The 24,605-nt window shown below is 41.9% G+C and overlaps 1 protein-coding gene and 1 long non-coding RNA gene across 3 annotated transcripts in view; one reads left to right on the forward strand and one right to left on the reverse strand.

Annotated features, from left to right (window-relative positions):
- The window catches only part of PRSS23 (serine protease 23), a 69,555-nt gene extending 58,567 nt beyond the window's left edge, over window positions 1–10,988 (forward strand). For both annotated transcript variants that reach the window (XR_004677462.1, XR_004677461.1), the window contains exon 4: window positions 10,272–10,988. The gene's annotated coding sequence lies outside the window, so the exon portion shown is untranslated. The remainder of the gene's footprint in view (window positions 1–10,271) is intronic.
- LOC118003942 overlaps window positions 1–21,541 on the reverse strand; it is a 28,102-nt gene extending 6,561 nt beyond the window's left edge. Inside the window, exon 1 of the long non-coding RNA XR_004677463.1 lies at window positions 20,970–21,541. This is a non-coding gene — a long non-coding RNA (uncharacterized LOC118003942). The remainder of the gene's footprint in view (window positions 1–20,969) is intronic.
- Window positions 21,542–24,605: the final 3,064 nt, after the last annotated feature.

Here is a 24,605-nt window from a genome sequence, read left to right on the forward strand (position 1 = left end):
CAGTCCCATCTTGCACTTTGTATCCTAGCGATCATAAAATACCCATAGCTCTCCCCACATATTGGTCTGTTTTCTACCTCTTTGGCTCAGTTAGGGTTGCTTTGTTTTGTTTTGTTATTCACATAAAACTTTGTGAGTGAAAGTATCTTATAATATATGTAATATATAATAGACACACTGTTATATATAGTTTTGTGATAGAGATTGGTAGATCATTTTATACATATATCTAGACAGAAAGATGGTTCCCTGCGCTAACCTCAGTGCATGCACAGTACTTGGCACATTCTAAGTGTATAGTAAGTGTTTATGGAATAAATTAATGACTGAGAAAGCTGAGAGTCCAAATGTAGGGATGCCTGGGTGGCTCAGTCGGTTAAGCATCTGCCTTCGGCTTGGGTCATGATCCCAGGGTCCTGGGTTCAAGTCCCAGGTCGGGCTCTCTGCTCAGTGGGGAGTCTGCTTCTCCTTCTGCCTCTGCCTCTCATGAATAAATAAATAAAATCTTTATAAAAAAAGAATCAAAATGCAGCAGTGGTATTAGGTCAATTGTCATTTTCATATTTTTTCTATAAGACGCATGTATTTTTTTGTTGTGGTGGTAAGAGCACTTAATGTGAGATTTACCCTCTTGACACATTTTTAAGTGCACAATACAATATTGTTAGCTGTAGGCATGGTGCTATACAGCAGATCTCTAGAACGTTTTTGTCTTGCATTATTGAAATGTTATACCTGTGGAGCAGCCATCTCCCCATTTCCCCCTAACCCCAGCCCCTGGCAACCACAATTCTACTTTCTGCTTCTAGGAGTTTGACTTTTTTTTTTTTAATATATCATTTTCCTTTAATATTCAAATCCACATTGACAAAAGTGGCTCATCATTTTTAGAACAATTAATTTGACTTTCAAGCTAAAACATGTCCATTTCAAAACTGTGTCCACAATAGATTCACCAACTCTTCTGTCAACTCAATGTTAGCATTGGGTTCAAAAGATATTGTGTAAATTGAAAAGGAGTTCTAAATTTACCAGTAACCAAAAAAAAAAAAAAAAACCTTCAAATTTCTCTTGTCATTTTTGCAGCCAAATTATATAATTTTGTTAATTGCACTGGCAATTTTCTGCATATTGATTCCCATTAGAAAAAGGCATAAAATTATTATTATTGCTCTATGTAATGGAATTTTTAATTTCAGCAAATTCTCACACTGGTTTTGCTGGGTCACAAATAAGCTTTTTTTTTCCACAACACTTCAAATTTAGCCTGTTCTTTTGTAGTGTGATATTGTATCACACTAACATTTTTTGTCTTTGACTTAATTTTGTTTCAAGAAAATCTTGAATTAGAGTTAACAATACAGGGACACCTGGGTGGCTCAGTCAGTTGAGTGTCTGCCTTCAGCTCAGATCATGATCCCAGGGTCCTGGGATCGAGTCCAGCATTGGGCTCCCTGCTCAGCAGAGAGCCTGCTTCTCCCTCTGCCTGTCACACCCCCTGCTTGTGCTCTCTCTCTCTCTCTCTGACAAATAAATAAATAAGATCTTTAAAAAAATAGAGTTAACAATACCGTAAATTTTTACAAAACAGCTCAACTGATAAGTACTGGCAAAAAATCCCAACAGATCATTGACTTCATTGCTCTCCTATTTTGTTCAACAGATCTGTAAACTGGCAATGATTCACAACATTTACATATATATACTAAAGAATTTTAACAACTGCAAACATGACACTTTTCACAGAGTATGCTTCAGAAGCTTAGTCCAAATATTTTCAATATATATCATAGAGTGAAAAAAATAAAGTCTCAGTCTGTTGTTCAAAATTCCAAAATATCAAAATTATTTTTTAAATCTAACGTAGCTAGAGCATCATCCATCATGATAGGAACTTTTTTTCTTTTATTTTATTATGTTAATCACCATACATCACATCATTAGTTTTTGATGTAGTGTTCCATGATTCATTGTTTGCATATAACACCAAGTGCTCCATTCAGTACGTTCCCTCTTTAATACCCATCACCAGGCTAACCCATCCCCCCCACCCTAGAACTCTCAGTTTGTTTCTCAGAGTCCATAGTCTCTCATGGTTCGTCTTCCCAACTGATTTCCTCCCCTTCATTTTCCCCTTCCTGCTATCTTCTTCTTCTTTTTTTTTTTTAACATATAATGTATTATTTGTTTCAGAGGTACAGGTCTGAGATTCAACAGTCTTACACAATTCACAGCGCTCACCATAACACATAGCCTCCCCAGTGTCTATCAACCAGCCACTCCATCCCTGCCACCCCACCAATCCAGCAACACTCAGTTTGTTTCCTGAGATTAAGAATTCCTCATATCAGTGAGATCATATGATACATGTCTTTCTCTGATTGACTTATTTCGCTCAGCATAACACCCTCCAGTTCCATCCATGTTGTTGCAAATGGCAAGATTTCATTTTTTTGATGGCTGCATAATATTCCATTGTGTATATATATACCACACCTTCTTTATCCATTCGTCTGTCAATGGACATCTTGGCTCTTTCCATAGTTTGGCTATTGTGGACATTGCTGCTATAAACATCGGGGTGCACATACCGCTTAGGATCCCTACATTTGTATCTTTGGGGTAGATACCCAGTAGTGCAATTGCTGGGTCATATGGTAGCTCTATTTTCAACTTTTTGAGAAAACTCCATACTGTTTTCCAGGGTGGCTGCACCAGCTTGCATTCCCACAACAATGTAGGAGGGTTCCCCTTTCTCCGCATCCCCGCCAACATCTGTCGTTTCCTGACTTGTTAATTTTAGCCATGCTGACTGGTGTGAGGTGGTATCTCATTGAGGTTTTGATTCGGATTTCCCTGATGCCAAGCAATGTTGAGCACTTTTTCATGTGTCTATAGGCCATTTGTATGTCTTCTTTGGAAAAATGTCTGTTCATGTCTTCTGCCCATTTCTTGATTGGATCATTTGTTCTTTGGGTGTTGAGTTTGTTGACTGTTTCTTTTGCTGTGCAAAAGCTTTTTATCTTGATGAAGTCCCATTACTTCATTTTTGCCCTTGCTTTCCTTGCCTTTGGCGATGTTTCTAGGAAGAAGTTGCTGCAGCTGAGGTCGAAGAGGTTGCTGCCTGTGTTCTCCTTTAGGATTTTGATGGACTCCTATCTCACATTGAGGTCTTTCAACCATTTGGAGACTGTTTTTGTGTGTGGTGTAAGGAAATGGTCCAGTTTCATTCTTCTGCATGTGGCTGTCCAATTTTCCCACACCATTTGTTAAAGAGACTGTCTTTTTTCCATTGGACATTCTTTCCTACTTTGTCAAAGATGAGTTGACCATAGAGTTGAGGGTCCATATCTGGACACTCTATTCTGTTCCATTGATCTATGTGTCTGTTTTTGTGCCAGTACCATACTGTCTTGATGATGACAGCTTTGTAATAAAGCTGGAAGTCAGGAATTGTGATGCCACCAGCTTTGCTTTTCTTTTTCAATATTCCTCTGGCTATTCGGGGTCTTTTCTGGTTCCATACAAATTTTAGGATTATTCGCTCCATTTCTTTGAAAAAAGTGGATGGTATTTTGATAGGGATTGCATTGAATGTGTAGATTGCTCTAGGTGGCATTGACATCTTCACAACATTTGTTCTTCCAATCCATGAGCATGGAACGTTTTTCCATTTCTTTGTGTATTCCTCAGTTTCTTTCATGAGTATTTTATAGTTTTCTGAGTATGGATCCTTTGCCTCTTTGGTTAGATTTATTCCTAGGTATCTTATGGTTTTGGGTGCAGTTGTAAATTGGATCAACTCCTTAATTGCTCTTTCTTCTGTTTTGTTGTTGGTGTATAGGAATGCCACTGATTTCTGTGCATTGATTTTATATCCTGCCACTTTACTGAATTCCTGTATGAGTTCTAGCAGTTTTGGGGTGGAGTCTTTTCGGGTTTCCACATAAAGTATCATATCTGCAAAGAGTGACAGTTTGACTTCTTCTTTGCCGATTCGGATGCCTTTAATTTCTTTTTGTTGTCTGATTGCTGTGGCTAGGACTTCTAATACTATGTTGAATAGCAGTGGTGATAGTGGACATCCCTGCCGTGTTCCTGACCTTAGGGGGAAAGCTCGCAGTTTTTCCTCATTGAGAATGATATTCACTGTGGGTTTTTCATAGATGGCTTTTATGATATTGAGGTATGTACCCTCTATCCCGATACTCTGAAGAGTTTGAAGAGTTTTGATCAAGAAAGGATGCTGTACTTTGTCAAATGCTTTTTCTGCATCTATTTAGAGGATCATATGGTTCTTGTTCTTTCTTTTATTAATGTATTGTATCACACTGATTTGTGGATGTTGAACCAACCTTGCAGCCCAGGGATAAATCCCACTTGGTGTGGTGAAGAATCCTTTTAATGTACTGTTGGATCCTATTGGCTAGTATTTTGGTGAGAAATTTTGCATCCATGTTCATCAAGGATATTGGTCTGTCATTCTCCTTTTTGATGGGGTCTTTGTCTGGTTTTGGGATCAAGGTAATGGTGGCCTCATAAAATGAGTTTGGAAGTTTTCCTTCCATTTCTATTTTTTGGAACAGTTTCAGAAGAATGGATATTAATACTTCTTTAAATGTTTGGTAGAATTCCCCTGGGAAGCCATCTGGCCCTGGGCTTTTGTTTTTTTGAGAGATTTTTGATGACTGCTTCAATTTCCTTAGCGGTTATAAGTCTGTTCAGGTTTTCTATTTCTTCCTGCTTCAGTTAGGTAGTTGATACATCTCTAGGAATGCATCCATTTCTTCCAGATTATCTAATTTGCTGGCATAGAGTTGCTCCTAATATGTGCTTATAATTGTTTGTATTTCTTTGGTGTTGGTTGTGCTCTCTCCTCTTTCATTCATGATTTTATTTATTTGGGTCCTTTCTCTTTTCTTTTTGATAAGTCTGGCCAGGGGTTTATCAATGTTGTTAGTTCTTTCAAAGAACCAGCTCCTAATTTTGTTGATCTATTCTACTGTTCTTCTGGTTTCTATTTCATGGATTTCTGCTCTGATCTTTATTATTTCTCTTCTCCGCCTGGGCTTAGGCTTTATTTGCTGTTCTTTCTCCAGCTCCTTTAGGTGTAGTGTTAGGTTGTGTACTTGAGACCTTTCTTGTTTCTTGAGAAAGGCTTGTATTGCTATATACTTTCCTCTTAGGACTGCCTTTGCTGCATCCCAAAGATTTTGAATAGTTGTGTTTTCATTTTTATTTGTTTCTGTGAATTTTTTTAATTCTCTTTAATTTCCTGGTTGACCCATTCATTCTTTAGTAGGATGCTCTCTAGCCTCCATGTTTTTAAGTTCTTTCCGACTTTCCTCTTGTGATTGAGTTCTAGTTTCAAAGCATTGTGGTCTGAAAATAGGCAGGGAATGATCCCAATCTTTTGGTTCCAGTTGAGACCTGATTTGTGACCTAGGGTGTGATCTGTTCTGGAGAATATTCCATGGACACTAGAGAAGAATGTGTATTCTGTTGCTTTGGGATGGAATGTTCTGAATATGTCTGTGAAGTCCATTTGGTCTAGTGTGTCATTTAAAGTCTTTATTTCCTTGTTGATCTTCTGCTTAGATGATCTGTCCATTTCAGTGAGGAGGGTGTTAAAGTCTCCCACTATTATTGTATTGTTGTCGATGTGTTTCTCTGCTTTTGTTATTAATTGGCTTATATAATTGGCTGCTCCCATGTTAGGGGCATAGATATTTACAATTGTTAGATCTCTTGTTGGATAGACCCTTTAAGTAGGATATAGTGTCCTTCCTCATCTCTTATTGTAGTCTTTGGTTTAAAATCTAATTTGTCTGGGATTGCCACCCCAGCTTTCTTTTGGTGTCCATTAGCATGGTAAATGGTTTTCCACCCCCTCACTTTCAATCTGGGGGTGTCTTTGGGTCTAAAATGAGTCTCTTGCAGATAGCATATCGATGGGTCTTGTTTTTTTATCCAATCTGATAGCCTGTGTCTTTTGATTGGGTCATTTAGCCCATTTACATTCAGGGTAAGTATTGAATGATATGAATTTAGTGCCATTGTATTGTCTATAAGGTGACTGTTACTGTATATTGTCTGTGTTCCTTTCTGGCCTATGTTACTTTTAGATTCTCTCTTTGCTTAGAGGACCCCCTTCAATATTTCTTGTAGGGCTGGTTTCGTGTTTGCAAATTCCTTTAGTTTTGTTTGTCCTGGAAGCTTTTTATCTCTCCTTCTATTTTCAATGACAGCCTAGCTGGATAGTATTCTTGGCTGCACATTTTTCTCATTTAGTACTCTGAATATATCCTGCCAGTCCTTTCTGGCCTGCCAGGTCTCTGTGGATAGGTCTGTTGCCAATCTAATGTTCCTACCATTGTAGGTTACATATCTCTTCTCCCGAGCTGCTTTCAGGGTTTTCTCTTTGTCTGTGAGACTCATAAGTTTTACTATTAGATGTAGGGTTATGACCTATTTTTATTGATTTTGAGGGGGGTTCTCTGTGCCTCCTGGATTTTGATGCCTGTTTCCTTCCCCAAATTATGGAAGTTCTCTGCTATAATTTGCTCCAATATACCTTCTACCCCTTTCTCTCTTTCTTCTTCTTCTGGGATCCCAATTATTCTAATATAGTTTTGTCTTATGGTATCACTTATCTTTAAAATTCTGCCCTCATGATCCAGTAGTTGTTTATCTCTCTTTTTCTTAGCTTCTTTATTTTCCATCATTTGGTCTTCTATATCACTGATTCTCTCTTCTGCCTCATTTATCCTAGCAGTTAGAGCCTCCATTTTTGATTGCACCTCATTAATAGCCTTTTTGATTTCGACTTGGTTAAATTTTAGTTCTGTTATTTCTCCAGAAAGTGTTTCTCTAATATCTTCCATGCTTTTTTCAAACCCAGCTAGTATCTTAAAATCGTCATTCTGAACTCTAGTTCCGACATCTTACTAATGTCCGTATTGATTAGTTCCCTGGCAGTTGGTAGTGCCTCTTGTTTTTTGGGGGGTTTTTTTGAGGTGATTTTTTCTGTCTTGTCATTTTGTCCAGAGAATAGATGAATGAGAGAACAAAATGCTAACAGGGTAACAACGACCCCAGAAAAATATACATTGAACAAATCAGAAGAGACCTGAAACCAGGAGAAAAGAAAGGGAAAGAAAGAAAAAAGAAAAAGATAAAAACAAACAAACAAACAAAAAAACAGAATATGATCAAATATGATCAGGCTGGTGCACAGATCAGTGCCACACACTAGATTTTGGGTGAATTTTGGTCTGGTAGAAGAAAGTGCCTCCCAAAATTTTAAAGAAAGAAAAATTTATATATGTACAAATGTAAGGGTAAATACAAAGAAGGGATGGAATATGACTCTAAAGATGAAAATTATAAAAGATTTTATAAAAGGAATTGATAAGAAATTGGTTGAAAAAGAGAAAATTAAAAAAAAAAAGGGAGAGAATGTGATCAGGCAGGAGACTAGAACAAATCCATACACTAGAGATTTAGGGTATATTTTGATCTGTTAGAAGAAACTGTATCCCAAAATTTTAAAGAGAGAACGACTTATATGTATGTACCAAAAATAAGGTTAACTACTATAAAGGGATAGAATATGACTCTAAAAATGAAAAATAAAAAAGATTTTTTTAAAAAGAGATTGATAAGATGTTGGTTGAAAAAGGGAAAAAGAAATTTAAAAAAAAAGTAAAAAAAAAAATTAACTTTGAAAGACTAAAGAATCATGGTAAAAAAGCCATGAATTCTATGTGCAGTATTCCCCTAGCACTGGCGTTCTGCCATTCTCATTGATCGGTAAACTTGGTCTTGGCTGTCGGTTCTTGCTGATCTTCTTGGGGAGGGGCCTGTTGCCGTGGTTCCCAGATGTCTTTGCCAGAGGTGGAACTGCCCCGCTCTTGCTGGGTCTGGGCTAAGTAATCTGCTCGGGTGTGCTCTCGGGAAAGCTTCTGTTCCCTGCAAGCTTTCCCTACAGCTTGGAGGAGGAGAGCAAAAATGGCGGCCTCCCAATCTCCACCCCGGAGGAGCTGAGAACTCGTGTCCCCACTCCTCAGTGAGCCCCCAGAGAAAAGAAGTCAATCACTCCTGTCTCCCCGGTCTCCGGCCACACTCCGTACTCACCCGGCCTGTGACCGAGTGTTTCTATCTCTAGCACACGACCCTGTGTGGAGTCTCCAAACCCAGCAGATCCCTGCGGTGCGCTCCCGCAGTGCTTCTCCCCAGGAGGAAGGGGAGTCTTCCTGGATCTGCCTTGTTGGGTCCCTGCTGGAGGAGCAGTGGCCCAACTGTGCCGCGGATCATGGTTTATGGCAACCCCGAGCTGAGAGCCTGTGCCCTGGCTCCGTCTCTGCAGCCGGCTTCCCCACTCCAATACCTGGGAGCTCTGCTGCACTCAGGCACCCCCGGTCTTTCTGTGACCCTGAGGGTCCTGAGACCACACTGTCCCAGCCAGGGTTCCACCCCCCGCTTAGCCACTGGAGCGACGTCCCTCAGCGGAGCAGACTTCTAAAAGTTCCGATTTTGTGCTCCACTGCTCTATCACTTGCCAGAAGCAGCTGACGGAGGCCCCCTCCCCCACCGCCTATCTTCCCCAACATCACCTTGGATTCACTTCTCCGCACGTCCTACCTTCCAGAAAGTGGTTGCTTTTCTGTTCAGAGAGTTGCTGCTATTCTTTTCTTCGATCTCCTGTTGAGTTCGTAGGTGTTCAGAATGGTTTGATCCCTATCCAGCTGAATTCCTGGGACCAGACGAAATTTAGGTCTCCTACTCCTCTGCCATCTTGCTCTGTGCCCCCGTTTGAGTATTTTAGATACTTCACATAAGTATTTGTCCTTCTGTGACTGGCTTCTTTCTTTTTTTTTTTTTTTAAGATTTTATTTATTTGAGAGGGAGAATGAGATAGAGAGAGAGAGCATGAGAGGGGCGAGGGTCAGAGGGAGAAGCAGACTCCCTGCTGAGCAGGGAGCCTGATGCGAGTCCCGGGACTCCAGGATCATGACCTGAGCTGAAGGCAGTCGCCTAACCAACTGAGCCACCCAGGCGCCCTGTGACTGGCTTATTTCACTTAGTGTGATGTCCACAAGGTTCAGCCATGTTGTCACATATGGCAAGATGTCCTTTTTTTTTTTTTACACTGTATGTATATACTGCATATATACCTAAGGACACTTAGGTTGTGTCTACACCTTGGCTACTGTGAATAGTACCTCGATGAACCACAGGAGGGCAGATGATCTCTTTGAGATCCAGATTTCAATGCTTTGGGACCCAGAAGTGGGATTGCTGGATCCCATGGCAGTTCTAGTTGTAATTTTTTGAGGAGCCTCCATACTGTCTTCCATAGTGGTGCACATCTTACACCTCCCCAGCAGTGTGCAGGGGGAGCCCATATTTTTAATAATCAAAATATGTGCATATCCATCACTTTGTTAACCTTCAGAAGAATCATATGTCAAAAGTAACAAGAGTTCATGAAGATGTTCATAATCTCAAGCCAGTTTCCTCCCACAGATTGATCTTAGGGAGGAACAGGAGGAAACAAGTGCTCTCCTGCTGCCCCAGGAGCACAGGCTTCCCCACACACAGGGGACTGTCTGGTCCAACCATACACAGAGGCCGGCAGCAGGCAGAGCTTCAAGCCTAGCTTCAGGATAGCTAAGTGATAACATTTTGGCACTGTGGAATGCTGGACAACTATTTACAAGTAATAATTACAGAAAATTCACGGCCCATACAATTTACAGAAACATGGAAACCACTGAAGATGTAATGTGAAGTTAAAAAAAAAAAAAAAAAAGCAGAAGTGAAAGTAGTGTTAGGGTGGTGGGATTTAGATAATTTCTTGTTTTTATTTTGAAAAACTTTAATGGTTTGGATCCTTGCTCACCAGAGGGTGGCGCAGCACAGCATGGGCAGTCTCACCCTGGAGCTTGTAAGAAATGCAGAATTTGGGGCCTTACCCCAAATCTACTGAGTCAGAATTTGCACTTTTTAAAAGATTTATTTGTTTGAGAGAGAGAGCGCGCTTGAGCAGGGGGAGGGGCAGAGGGAGAGGGAGAATCTCAAGCAGACGGCACGCTGAGTGCAGAGCCTAACTCAGGGCTTGATCCCACCACCCTAATATCACGACCTGAGCCAAAACTGAGAGCCAGGTGCTCAAGCAACTGAGCCACCCAGGCGCCCCCAGAGTTTGCATTTTAACAAGATCCCCAAGTGATTTATATGCACATTACGGTTTATATTATCTTTTTAAGGAAAAAAAGATACTGTTGAGTGCGTTTCCTCACTTTGAACAACCCTGAGTTATTAGCACAGCGGTGGCTATCCCCATTCTACAGATGAAGAGGCAAGGCTAGAGGTAAGTGACTGCCCAGGGCCACATCCCGTTTCCCGCCTGGATCAGCTCTCAAGCCTGTCTCCTGATTCTGGAGCTGAATCCACACCAGCCACACCAGCCTGCCTGGCGTTGTGTTTATGGGCCAGACCTTCCTACCTATGGCCCAAGCTGGAGCACCCACGGTCCTCTGCCTTAAGCTCAACAGCACAGCCCGCTGACACCAGGGGCCCCTATTCCAGGAAGAAGAAGACGACAAGCTGAGTTTCCTGAGGACATTCCTCGCTCTCCCATGAGACCCTGATGACAATCTGCTGACTCCCAACCCGGGAGGGTGAGGCTTGGTGTTTGTGAGCTACCATGGGATTGTGGGGATGGGTGTGAGCAGGGGAGAGGGCCACCATATGGCATCAGTTTGAAGCCATGCCGGCTCTCATGGAGCCCAACCTCATCCAACTTTGGAGGGAGAAACAGGTCCAGAGAGGGCAAGTGACTTGACCCAAGCAGCAGAGCTAGTTAGAATCAGAGTGAGGAGGAGAGCCTTCCCAGAAACTGGAACTCAGGACAGTGTAGCTGGGCACATCCGCAAAGGCACTGGCAAGGGAGGAACGGTCTTGCCGGCTGGAAAGGAGCGGGAGTGTCCAGAGGGCTCCCCACAGGACAAGTCTGCAGCAGCCTCCCCCAGTGCTGTGCCACCCTGTTAGTCACACACCTGCTCTGATCAGAAGCCCCTCCTGCCCCACTAAGGAATGTCCGTGCCCCCTCCAGCTGTTGTGCATCTCAGCGCCTTCCCCCTCTTTAACCACTGACAAAACCGAATAGTAGTCATTTAAAGAGTAAGTTTAAAGAAATCAAATGAGCATTTTAGGTAAGGGCTGCTAAAAGGCACAGGATTCCTGGCTAGCCACAGTGTGCCATGCGCTGTGCTGCTCATAGGCGCACTTTTCAAAACAGAAATTTGAAGACAGGCTGCTTCAGAAGAGAAATGCACGTCCAATTAAAAATCTCAAAAAAAAAAAAATTCAACTGTTTTGATGAGTCTCCAAAAGAACATCTGTACAACGCACCGGAAATAGAAGACCATTATAATACATGATTATTTAGAGATAAATCGACAGATGGAATAGTAATCAATGTTGCCTGAGCTCAGATGGCCCTGTAAGGTCTTCTGCAGAAATTGCACAACAGGGCAAGGTTCTGTGGCACAATATTTCATCAGGAGCTCACAGCAGCATCTCATTAGACAGAGATGATAGACGATGGGGGGTCACTTTTCAGTAGAGCTCTTCTCTGACTGTACTAATACCTCATGCCTTCTCTAAATGACAGACAAGGAAATTCATACTCGATTGAAATAACACCAAAACACTGAGTCAGTTCAGGGTTTTAAAAAAAACTGGTCAAAAATCGTTTGGCTTCATAGATCCAGCCACAAAACCTAGATTGTACCTATGTAGGATGTATTTTAGCATTTTGTGGGTAAAAAATAACATACCCTTAACTGTGAATAAGGTGTCTACATGCAAATTATGTATCTCTGTACCATTGGCTACTTGAGAGTAATTTCTAAAGTATCAAGAATGAGCTAAATTATTTTCAATAAAGAAAAAGACTTCAGATAAGTGACCACTTTTAGCATTCTAAATATTCTCTCTCGTTCAATGTTGTCCAGCATCGCTGACTTTTATTTTCTTGAAATTCCCACCTTGAGTATTATATTACACATCTCTTTGTTTCTTTTCTTTTCATGTGACTTACATACTAGAGTGAGAACAAGGACTTTTTTTTTAAAAAGCTGTGCTCCCAGTACCAAGGATAGTCCCTGGCACATAATTAGTGCTCAGTGAATAATTACTGAATAATGAATCATCTTGCCTTTGTTCTCCCAGATCTTCTAAATGTCCTATGCATCACTTTTGTAATAAGAAATCAAAGTAATGAATTATGCTAGAAGTAATGGAATCCAAAAGCGACCAATATGGATCATGATAGGATGAGTTCTGAAGTTGCTTCCTCTTGTCTTGGACTCCCCCCTCCCTCCAAGTTACCGCTGCTATGCTTATCACCCTGAATGCTTTTCTCTGGTTCTTCTATCTTGTGAGACTGCATGCTGCTGAGTTTTAGCTGCCCTGCTTAGCACTAACTGGGGTTTGCTCTCAGGCCAAAATCCATAAAAAATGCAGAACTCACACATGATATTTCATTCTTCCAAGTGCTACCTCTTGTCCATGATCTGTCTGCTTTTGGTTCCTCTCTAGTGCCTTCAAGTCATTGGTTTTTATTTTTCATTTTTCTAGAGTTCCTAGTTGTTACTTGTGGAGGGTTGTCTTACAGGAACAATTCCACCGTTATTGGAAGTGGAAGCTCAGATTACCACGTTTTAGAAAGTGCTCTACGGGAGTGTGGAGAATGGGTTGGAGGTGACTAAGGGTAGAGAGACCAGTCAGGGGGCTCTGGTAGAATGCCCAGGAACCGGTGATGAGGGTGCACAGCAGCAGCAAGTGGATGAAAAGGAAAGCTCATGTGTGAGAGGTCCAGACTGAGGTTCCAGCTCTTCAGGAAAATGGCCAGCAATTGAGTCTGGACAAAAATGTCAAGAGTATCTGGGTAGCAATGTAGGTTGTGGTGAGAGTTGATGGTCTTGAGTGGTGTTTTCCCAGGACACAGTGGGAAGGGACATGGACCAGGAGTGGACCCTAAGGAAGACACAGACTGTGATAAGGTGGCAAGGTGGCTAAGAAGAACCAGAGAGAGAATCCAGAATGTGGCAGTAGTTGTGCTGACAGCAGAGTTACAAAAGGTGTGTCGTTGGTTAATAACATCAGGTATGTCAAATGAGTGCAATAAGCTGGGGTCCAAAAAGTCGCCTTCTGACTTGGCAATTGGAAAGTCATGCTGACCTTGGCAGGAGTAGTTTTAGTGGAGGGTGGAGAAGCCAGATCAGAAAGGGTTAAAAAATGAATGGAACGTGAGGAGGTGCCAACTGTTCTGTGTCTATAAATGCACCTCCCTTGTCTTCCTTGTTCTTTCCCCACACATAAATTTCATAATTTCTGAAAAGTGTAACTACATTAAGCCATTTTCTGCCCCCATATTTACATGAATATCCTTGGAAAAAAGTGCCATCTGGTTATGCTTTCAAAGGCATTTAGAAGCAGACAATTGGCAAATAGATTATAATATGGCAGACACTGTCTATAGTGTCCATGAATAACTTTTGTTAATTCATACTTTCAGTCCTTTGGGATCCTAAGCTGCCAATTACTAAGTATATGGCTCTAATCTTCCTGAGAGTCAGTTCCAGGCAGAGATATTAATGATAGCAACAACTGTAGCAGCTAAGCATTTATATGATGCTCTCTATTTGCCAGACACCACTCTAGGTTCTTCACATATAATAAATAAGTTAATGTTTCTGACAACTCAACTAGGTAGTATTACTATACCCACTGAAGATGATAAAACTGAGGTACAGAGAGGTTAAGCTACTTGCCCAAGTTCACAGAGCTAATAAATGTCAGAGTCAGGATTTGAACACAAAAAACAAGGAGCTCATTCAATGGAAACTGATATTGTTATTATCACAATTCATTCACTCAACAAATATTTATTGAGTACACATTCAAAGACAGGCATTGTACAAGGACCTGGGTATTTGGTGGAGAATAAAAATCTGGACTTTTCCGTAAAAGATTCTAACCTTACCAGGCAGATTAATGGGTGAAAAAACAAATAAATATATAATTGCAACTTGCCCTAAGTGCTATGAAGAAAACAAAAAGAATCATGTGGGATTACTTAACCCTGGGTGCTAAGGAAGGCCTTACTCTAAGAGGAGACTGGCACCTGGTTGACAAAAGGGATTTGGCCATGGGGAGCCTTAGGGAAGAGTGTACCAGGCAAAAGGATCTGTACTGGGAAGGCTCCAAACATGTAAAACCCAGGGGGCCACTCTGGCAAGGGAAAATTGAGATAAGCAAAGGCTGGAGATGGGGCAGTTGGCCATATCATGCAAGGTCTTGCAGGCCATGGGAAGGAGTTTGGATTTTGCTCAAAGTATAATGCCAAGTCCTCAAAAGGTTTGAAGTAGGGAATTAGCATGAATCAGGTTATATTTTTTAAAATCACTCTTGCTTTGATGTATCAGGGAAGGGGCAGGAGTTGGAAGGAGGAGATCAATGAGGAAGCTATTGTAAAAGTTCAAAAGGGAGATGATGCCATCTTGGACCAGGGTGGTGGCTGGATAGGTGGGGAGCCCCAGGGCAGGGAGCACTCGGCACTCAGCTGTGGGCTGAAGTTGCACCAGTGGGAAGCTGGTAGAATACTGCAAGTAACTGAGGCCCAAGGGATGGCTGGAGTAAGAGGCAAGGCCCCAATGACTTCAAGTGCTGCATACGAAGTGTCTAAGACAGCCTTCCTTTTCTTTTGAAGACCCTTTGTTTCTAGGAACTCTCTAGCAGACTTCCTTTAAATCTCACTGAGCTCCCCTTGCTGGAGGCTAGGGACAGGAGTACTCTACGATGGGGCTGAGATCACTGTGATGGACTTGGACCAATCTTGGTTCAAGCCCTGCTCTGGGCACATTATCCCCAAACAAAATCAAGGTTCTGTGAACTGAGCAGGAGGCAGAGGATGGCTACGGGTGAGACGGCCAACACCAAGAATTCTGATATGGATGTGGCAAGTTTCAAAATATCTAAGAAAGGATGTCAATTAGACTGTTGGCTATATGAGACCAGAATTCAAAAGACAAGTTTGAATTCAATGTATTTTTTTCAAGTTTAGCATCCTGTTTAAAATGTGCTGAGTTGCTGAGGCCACCTCTGATCTTGGAAATTGTTGAGAATATAAATGGGAATCTAAATGGGGCCCAAGGAAACATGAGGGCTTTAGTGAGTATATCAGGATTCAGTTTTACACTGTGGAGACATGATTAGCCTCACAGCCTGCCTATATGAGAATAGCTGAGAGCAAGGGACACCGAGAACACATGGCGCAGCAGTTGGAAACCATCAATCGCATCAGCCCAGCTGCCTGGGATCTTCCAAATGGAGAGGGTTTAATTCGAAAGTCTTGAATCTCATTAAGGGACCAGGATATCCATGGGGACGTGAAAAGAGTGAGACCAGGATTAAGACTTTGGACAAAGGCAAGTACAAGAACATTCTTCCATTGTAGGCAATGATGCTCTGGGAAGACAGAAAGCTCATGGCAGCAGTGGTGTAGAGAGAGCCAAGCACACCCAGATGGCTGGCTCAGGAGTTAGAGAGACCTGGTTCCAAACCTGACTCTGACCTTGGGATGGCTCCTTACCCTCTTTAAATCCCAATTTCTTCATTTCTAAAATTCTGTACTACTCACTCTGGAGGCTCAAGATGAGGAAATAATATAAGGAAAGAGACCAGTGGTGTCTCTCAGTGAGGCAAGAGTCTGCTTAGAGTTGTAAATAGGGGTACCTGGCTGGCTCAGTCAGTAGAGCATAGAATTCTTGATCTTGGGGTTGTAAGTTCAAGCCCCACACTGGTGTAGAGATTACTTAAAAATAAAATCTTAAGAAAAAAAAGAGTTGTAATAATATACTAACCAAAACTTGGGTGGGGAGAGGGAGGGAAATTAAATGTCAAACAATAGATTGATCAACCACAGAGCAACTGCGTAACAGAATGTTATATATCATTTGAATTATGTTTTAAAGAGCGTAATTAGTGGGGTAATACTTACCATATAAAGTTATATGAACAGAGCAGGATATAAAGTACATATATTTTTAAAAAGAAAGTATTTATATCAAAACGTTAACAGTAGTTGTTTGGACTGGGAAATCACAGATTTGGTTTTGTTTTTACCAAAAAGCACACAAATTTTTTTGCCATTTTCTGAGTTTTCTGTGAGAATGAATTGCTTTTACAGAACATGGGAATTAGAGATAATAAATGGTGGATGTTTTAATGTCACTGTGATTGTTACCCTTATTAGTATATTGTTCTTGTTTGCTGTGCCCCAAATCCATGTCTGGCTTGGCCCCTGGGAAAATGGCAACAATCCAGTGGAACCCAAACGTGTGTACCTAGAGGAATTAAAAGGATTTTTCTTCATTTAATTTGGGTGTTTCAACTGGGTGTGCCTCATCCTGACAGGAAATGTGTGTCACCAGGAAAGAATTTAATTCTTTGCAGCAAAAAGATGGTTAGTGAAGAGAGAGCAAACACCCGTGCGTGTTTCTCACAGACTCGGCTTGATTGTATCAGACCAGCTCTGCTGTGTAGCTGGCACCACTCAGAGAGGAGCCACCTCCAGTAAGGGTCCAGCCTGCTGTCACTGGGCAGGGACGTGCTATAGGGTCCTCCCTGAAGACAGCTTCACTTAGCCCCTGGCCTCCAAACCTGGCTTTGTCCCTTGGAAGAGTCACCTCCATCCCTGAGCCTCAGTTTCTCAACTGTAAAACCTTTTGTATCTGTCACGCCTCTCCCCTTAAAAAGTGGGGTCCCTTTGGGCAGGGACTATGTATCATTCCTTTCTGTATCCATAGGGCCTAGCCCAGCGCCTGGGCTCAATTAATGTCTGTCGACTAAGTGATGAAGTTCCATTAAGTGACTTTTAAATTATCTCATCCAGTGTTGGCAATGGAATTCATGAATACGGCCCTCCAGGGTATATTTATTGGTTCATTTTTTTGGAAAAAAAAAATCTATTTTTTAAAGACTTATTTATTTTTTATTAGAGAGAGAGAGAGCACGAGTGGGAGGGTGCAGAGGGAGAGAGAGAGAGAATCTCAAGCAGACTCCTGCTGAGTGCGGAGCTTGAGGTGGGCTTGATCTCATGACCCTGAGATCACAACCTGAGCTGAAACCAAGAGTCCAACGCTTGACTGACTGCATCACCCAGGCCCCCCCGCAAAAAAACCCCAATCTAAAACAAATATGGGGAAATGTTAAGAAAATCTGGATAGTGACACTTTAATGGGCCCACATCATATCCATATTAACCTCTGATTTGTGGTTTTACTCATCTGCAAACTAAAACTCATTGTTTTCTGCCTTGAATGATGAATATGTTATAAAATGCTTAGCACATTTGTGTACTCACTAAATGCCCATTTCTTTTGGCAAAGGGAGTGAAAGTTAGTTCTCTTTAGTTGGTCTTTTAATTCTAATGCTAACATTGGACTTCATGATCTGAATGACTTGACCACAGTCATCCTGGCTGAATCCACAGTCCCTGTATCCAACAGTGACACAGAGTTTTTCAGTGGAGAATAAACTGGCTCCTGTTAGGACAGACCATAACATCGATCTCAGCCTCTATCCCATCCAATGTTGGAGGTCTTCTCGGGTAATGTATACAAGTGCAATTAACTGCCCATTCATTTACCAGATGCCCACCATATGCTAGGCATTGTACAGGCCCTGGAAAGTCAGGGATGACAAGACAGAACCCCTGACCACAAAGAACTCAGTGTCCAGGACAAGAGACAGAGGCAGAAACAAATTAGTATAATTTAATGCAGTGAATACTAGATTAATAGCCCAGGGGAGGAAGTGAAACCTCCACCCACACTCAATTTCATTTTAGTAGTATGGGCCATAGTTCTCCTAGACCTCTGAAGTTTAGAAAACATTAAGAAGGTATTCAAATTGGCAAAGAAGTCAAACTCTCTCTCTTCGCAGATGACATAATGCTTTATGTGGAGAATCCAAAAGACTCCACCCCCAAATACTAGAACTCATACAGCAATTCAGTAATGTGGCAGGATACAAAATCAATGCACAGAAATCAGCTGCTTTCTTATACACTAACAAATGCAACTGTAGAAAGAGAAATTAGAGAAACGATTCCATTTACAATAGCACCAAAAACCATAAGATACCTCGGAATAAATCTAACCAAAGAGGTAAAGGATCTATCCTCTAGGAACTACAGAACAATAATGAAAGAAATTGAAGAAGACACAAAAAGATGGAAAAATATTCTATGCTCATGGATCAGAAGAATAAACATTGTTAAAATGTCTGTGCTGCCCCAAGCAATCTATACCTTCAATGCCATCCCGATCAAAATTCCAATGACATTTTTCAAAGTGCTGGAACAAACAATACTAAAATTTGTATGGAATCAGAAAAGACCCCGAATCACCAAGAAGATGTTGAAAAAGAAAAACCAAGACAGCATGGTACTGGCACAAAAACAGACATATAGACCAATGGAATGGAATAGAGAGCCCATATATGGACCCTCAACTCTATGATCAAATAATCTTTAACAAAGCAGGAAAAAATATGCAATGGAAAAAAGATAGTCTCTTCAATAAATGGTGCTGGGAAAATTGGACAGCTATATACAGAAGAATGAAACTCAACCATTCTCTAACACCATACACAAAGATAAACTCAAAATGGATGAAAGACTTCAATGTGAGACAGGAATCCATCAAAATCCTACAGGAGAACATAGGCAATAACCTCTTTGACATCGGCCACAGCAACTTCTTTCAAGATTCTTCTCCAAAGGCTAGTGAAACAAAAGCAAAAATGAACTTTTGGGACTTCATCAAGATAAAAAGCTTCTGCACAGCAAAGGAAACAGTAACAAAACAAAGAGGCAACCCACAGAATGGGAGAAGATATTTGCAAATGACACTACAGATAAAGGGCTGGTATCCAAGATCTATAAAGAACTTCTCAAACTCAACACCGAAAAAACAAATAATCAAGTCAAAAAATGGGCAGAAGACATGAACAGACATTTCTCCAAAGAAGACATACCAATGGCTTACAGACACATGAAAAAATGTTCATCATCATTAGCCATCAGGGAAATTCAAATCAAAACCACATTGAGATACACCTTACACCAGTTAGAATGGCGAAAATTGACAAGGCAAGAAACAACAAATGTTGGAGAGGTTGTGGAGAAAAGGGAACCCTCTTACACTGTTGGTGGGAATGAAAGTTGGTACAGCCACTTTAGAAAACAGTGTGGAGGTGCCTCAAAAAATTAAAAATAGAGCTACCCTATGACCTAGCAATTGCACTACTGGGTATTTACCCCAAAGACACAGACATAGTGAAAAGAAGAGCCATATGCACCCCAATGTTCACAGCAGCAATGTCTGCAATAGGCAAACTGTGGAAAGAGCCGAGATGCCCTTCAACAGATGAATGGATAAAGAAGATGTGGTCCATATATACAATGGAATATTACTCAGCCATCAGAAAGGATGAATACCCAACTTTTACATCAATGTGGATGGGACTGGAGGAGATTATGCTAAGTGAAATAAGTCAAGCAGAGAAAGTCAATTATCATATGGTTTCACTTATTTGTGGGACATAAGGAATAGCATGGAGGACACTAGGAGAAGGAAGGGAAAAATGAAGGGGGCGTAATCGGAGGGAGAGATGAACCATGAGAGACTATGGACTCTGAGAAACAAACAGGGTTTTAGAGGGGAGGGGGGAGGGAGGTTGGTTAGCCTGGTGATGGGTATTAAGGAGGGCGTGTACTGCATGGAGCACTGGGGGTTATACGAAAACAATGAATCGTGGAACACTACATCAAAAACTAATGATGTATGGTGACTAACATAATAAAATAAAAGAGAATTGAAGGGGAAAAAAAAGAAGAAGAAGAGCCTGTCTGCTGAAAAGAAAAAGGCATCACTTTCACAAAGAATAATCTCATTTATGTAGGAAATAAAGCTAAACGCGTGCGTGAGATATACAGAAACGGACATAAATGCAGAGACAAAGTTCAAGCAGGGAACACCCCATTGTCAAAGTGTTTACTTGGAGGGAGGAGGTGATAGAGTGGTGAGAAGGATGGACTCTTGGTACTCACATATTCCTGTGTCGTTTGAAGTCTTTCACATTGAGGATGTAGTCATACATTGCTTATGCTATCATTGCATTATTATATGTGCACAGAAAATAGAAGGTAAAGGAAAGTCTTCCTTCAGATGTCCACATGGTTTGCTCCCTCATCTGCTTCAGGTCCTTGTTCAAATGTTTCTTTCTAAATATCCTAGTTTTGGGGTGCCTGGGTGGCTCAGTCAGTTAAGTGTCAGACTCTTGCTTTTGGCTCAGGTCATGATCTCAGGGTCGTGGGCTCGAGCCCCGCATCAGGCTCCACACTCAGCAGGGAGTCTGCTTCAGTCTCTCTCTCTCCCCCTCTGCCCCTCTTCCCTGCCCCCCGCCCCCACTCTCACTCTCTCTCTCAAATAAATAAATCTAAATAAATAAATATCCTACTTTCAGTCCCCATCCCCTTCTCTGGTTTATTTGTGTTCATAGTGCTTACTACAATCTGACATCCTATATATTTCACTTCTTTTTAAAATTGACTGATATCTCCCCCCCCACCCCCCACTAGAATGTAAGCTCTGGGAGAAGTCAGATGGGTGGGTGTCATTTCCTGGCTCTGAACCCGGGACCTCACACACCAGGTAGGTGCTCTGCAGGCCAACTGCTGTTCACAGCAATTATTTCTGAATGGAAGGATTATGGATCTTACCTTTTCTTCTTTCTGCTACTTGGTACCTGAATTTTTGTCATGGGCTCATATTAATTTTATTACCTAAGTAAATAATAAAGCTCTTTTAATTTAAAAAAAAAAATGTTACCTGGGAGGCAAGAAAAGGAGACTCCAATAGAAGCCACACAGGGAGCAGAAGGGGCTGATGGCATTCAGGCCAAGGAGCATGGGAGCGACCTCATGGGACACCTGGACGGGAGCCCAGAGTCCCTCCCTCGGGACTCCTTGGCTACGTGGTTCTTTCCAGACACGGGGATAAATGCCTGGTCTCGGGGTCACTGGCTCACAAAGGCTCTTCTGCCCTGAAGCCTCCCATTCCCTGAACAGCAGGGCCCAGAAATGTATCCTTGTCCCATCCAGCAAATGTTTGTATCTAGTTCCTACTTAGGTTTCGGTAATTCTTTGCTGAAGCAACTTGGCTTCTTGTTTTCCTTGGGAACCAGACTCTTTTTAAGCTGAAGCCAAAAAAGGATGAAATCCATTACCTGAGACTTTCTATTCAGCTCTTCAAACCCCGCCGCAGACGGAGGCCCTGCGTGCTGTGCTCTCATTGTCGGCGACGGTATCTAACCCAGACACTGTGAATACAGCACATGTGAAGGTGAAAGCTGGGGGCTTTTCTTCATTCTCTTTTCTTTCTCCATTTTTTCTCTAGTCTATTTCCAATCTAGAGCCACTGTCTTGAGTGAATGATTGTAGAGACTGCTGGGTCCTCATCTTTAAATGCCCCTCTAAGAGCAGTGGGAGAAGGTAGTTACGTTGGCTCCAAAGTTAAGGGACTGGATTCTGTGAATTGTTCTGCCACTAACTTGTTATGTGAGCTTAGTTAAAATCATATTTACCTCTCTGTGCCTGAGTTTCTTCATCTGCAAAGTGCTTTTAAAAGCTTTCTAAAGTCCCTGCCCAAATCAGTTTTTTTTAAGCCAAGGATCAACAGTGACACCTTGTGGACCCCTTGAGCTTCAGTTTTTCTAGCCCACAGCCTGATGCTTTCCATCTGCAGGAAGCCAAGTCCCCCCCGCCCCCCCATCCCTGGCCGGCCACCCACACCCAAGGTCTGTGTGTCTGTGGTGAAGTTTGAGGCTTGATGTGAATGGGAGGGTTTCAGCTGCTGGTGTCTTGCGGGCTGGCAGGGACCTGGGAACAGTGAACAGGGTCAGGCCGGAGATTTGATGGTTTTTGCAGGTGCTCCTCCGACTTTGTGAAATTATCAAACTCCAAACTGCTCTGTACCTTCATTTTTCCATTCATATCCTAGAGTTGCCACTCAAACTGCTTCCAAACTCATGGTTAGTTTATTCATTCGTTTACTTATTCATTTGTCAAATATTTAATGGATATCTTCCAAGTGCCAACTTTTAAGCACCTACCTGTGCTCATACAAGTTTGAGAAGACACAGTCCATACGCTTCAAGGACATCGTTTTTGTCTAATGGAGAAGAGAGACAGAAAAAGTTTCCATTACCATGCAGTCAGATAAGGAAGACAACGTGCATACAGAATGGCTTGGGGGCTCAAGACAGACATCTACATGGGCCTGGGGAAAATTTTGACAGATGACAGCACACTTAAATCTGGACCTTACGGAATAGCTAGAAATTTGCCAGAGAGACACTCCAGGAAGAAGGAACAGGGTGACCGTGGACACAAAAACATCATCTCTATGCCCTCTCTGAGATCAAAACCCAAAATGTTCTTGACCAACCCAAGGGATTCCCCTTCTAGCTATCACTATATTTCTCAGATGCCTATTTTGGCCAAACTTTCCAAAAGAGCAAACTTCTTGCTCTGTCCTCACAACCCCGCTTCTTATTTAAATTTCACCCAAACCCCTCAATGACTAACCGATGTCACCAGGACACCATATCCAAACAACCCTCCTTTGTTGTTGCTGGCTTACTTTGTCTCCCAGCAGCCGTTAGGCATGATGAGGCACTCTTCACACCGAAGTTGACTCTCTGCTCCTCCCCTTCACCCTCTCCCTTGTCAGCTCCTCCTAGCCCACCCCTCGAGAACTATCAATATCCGTAGGTGCTCAGTCCTGAACCTTTTTTTTTCCTACCTAGGGAATCTCGTTCATTCCCATGGTTTTAAATATCATGGATTGGCTCCAAAATTTGCATATCCACACATGACTTCTGAAATCCAGACTTCTCAATATTAGGGTCTTAGCTTCTGGCACCTGAAAGTTGGGTGCCTTTCCCTGGTATTTTTCTTCTTCCTATCTGCTTCCTGCTAGACTGAAAATCCCCCATATGGGTAGATCCATTTTACTGTCTTCAAACTTGTATGTATAATGGTTAGTACAGTGCCTAGTGGGCAATTAAAAAAGTATTTGTTGACTGAATGAAATACAAGTAAATACATTATTTCAAATGACAGAATAAACCTGTAGTTTTTGAGGGTTTTTTAAAAATCCTTCCCTCAATCTAGTTCAAGTTCAGCCAGGCAAGCCCCACAGGGTGTCATATGCTCTATGTTTTAGGATGTGGTCTAATTTTTATTTGTTTCTTGATGTAAAGTATCACTCTTGTCTAGGAATTGGTACCACCCCCCAACACGCTGTCTACTCTCCTCTAAAGGGAGATTTCCCCATTAAATCACACTGATGAACTTGATCAGAATATTGTATTCCCCTTGATTATTCTGAGTTTACAAGCTTCTTATCTGTGACCCTCAGGGCAGCTGACATTCTTTCGGGAAATATTGTAGCTGCCATAGCCCATGCTCCAGCTTGGTGTGTATTCACGTTCTGGGGGCTTTTATTAACCAGCATACACAGGTCCCAAGTGATGGCAGCAGGAACCAGAGGCAGAGCTGTCCAGGCTTTGGGAAAGAAAAAGCCATTCCTGGCCCGGCTCCTTAGCACACTGGCAAAGGGAAGCTGTGGGCAACATGCTCAGGTTAGAGAAATGAGGTAAACCCTCCTTGAGATGAACTTGAGCCTGACACCCTTTTCAACTTGAGGCCTCTGAGACACAGTGGTTCGTTCTCAGCAGCTGAGAGGAACTGAGTTGAAAGAAGCTTCAGGCAGGGGGAGCTTCCCTGGGATGGGAAGTTGTTATCAAAATAAACCTCCAGGGATGCCTTGGTGGCTCAGCTGGTTAAGTGGTTAAGTGCCTGACTCTTGATTTCGGCTCAGGTACGATCTCAAGGTCCTGGAATGAAACCCTGCCTCCTTCTCTGCGCTCAGCGGGGAGTCTGCTTCAGGATTCCCCTCTCCTTCTGCCCCCACCCCCATCTCGTGCTCTCTCTCTAAAAATATATAAGTGAATCTTTAAAAAAATAAATAAATAAACCTCCAGTCACTTAATTCAAGAAGCTTTGGGAATGTTTATGAATAGGCCAAAATAGTAATGGTCAATGAACATTCATCTCTCTTACATCCCCATGGGGTGACAATGACCAAGTTAAAGATGCCTGCTTCCTGAGACCGAGCCCTAGGTTCACCTATGATAAACTGTAAGACTCTTGGACAAATTATTTAACTTCTCCAAGCCTTTATTTCCTTTTCTTTAAAATGGACAAAATACTGTCCCCACACAGTCACTATGAGAAGTAAATCCATCCTGTTGAGTGCAGAGCTCAACGCCTGGGACGTAAGAGCAGCTCAGTACACATAAGTGCTTTTCTTTTTTTTTTCTTTTTTAACAGCTTTATTGAGATGTAATTCACATACCATACAATCCACCCATTTAAAGTTTAAATGCAATGTTTCTTGGTA

Source organism: Mirounga leonina, unplaced genomic scaffold, assembly GCF_011800145.1.
Source record: "Mirounga leonina isolate KUSES-001 unplaced genomic scaffold, KU_Mleo_1.0 Mir_92, whole genome shotgun sequence".
Classification (NCBI taxonomy): Eukaryota; Metazoa; Chordata; class Mammalia; order Carnivora; family Phocidae; genus Mirounga; species Mirounga leonina.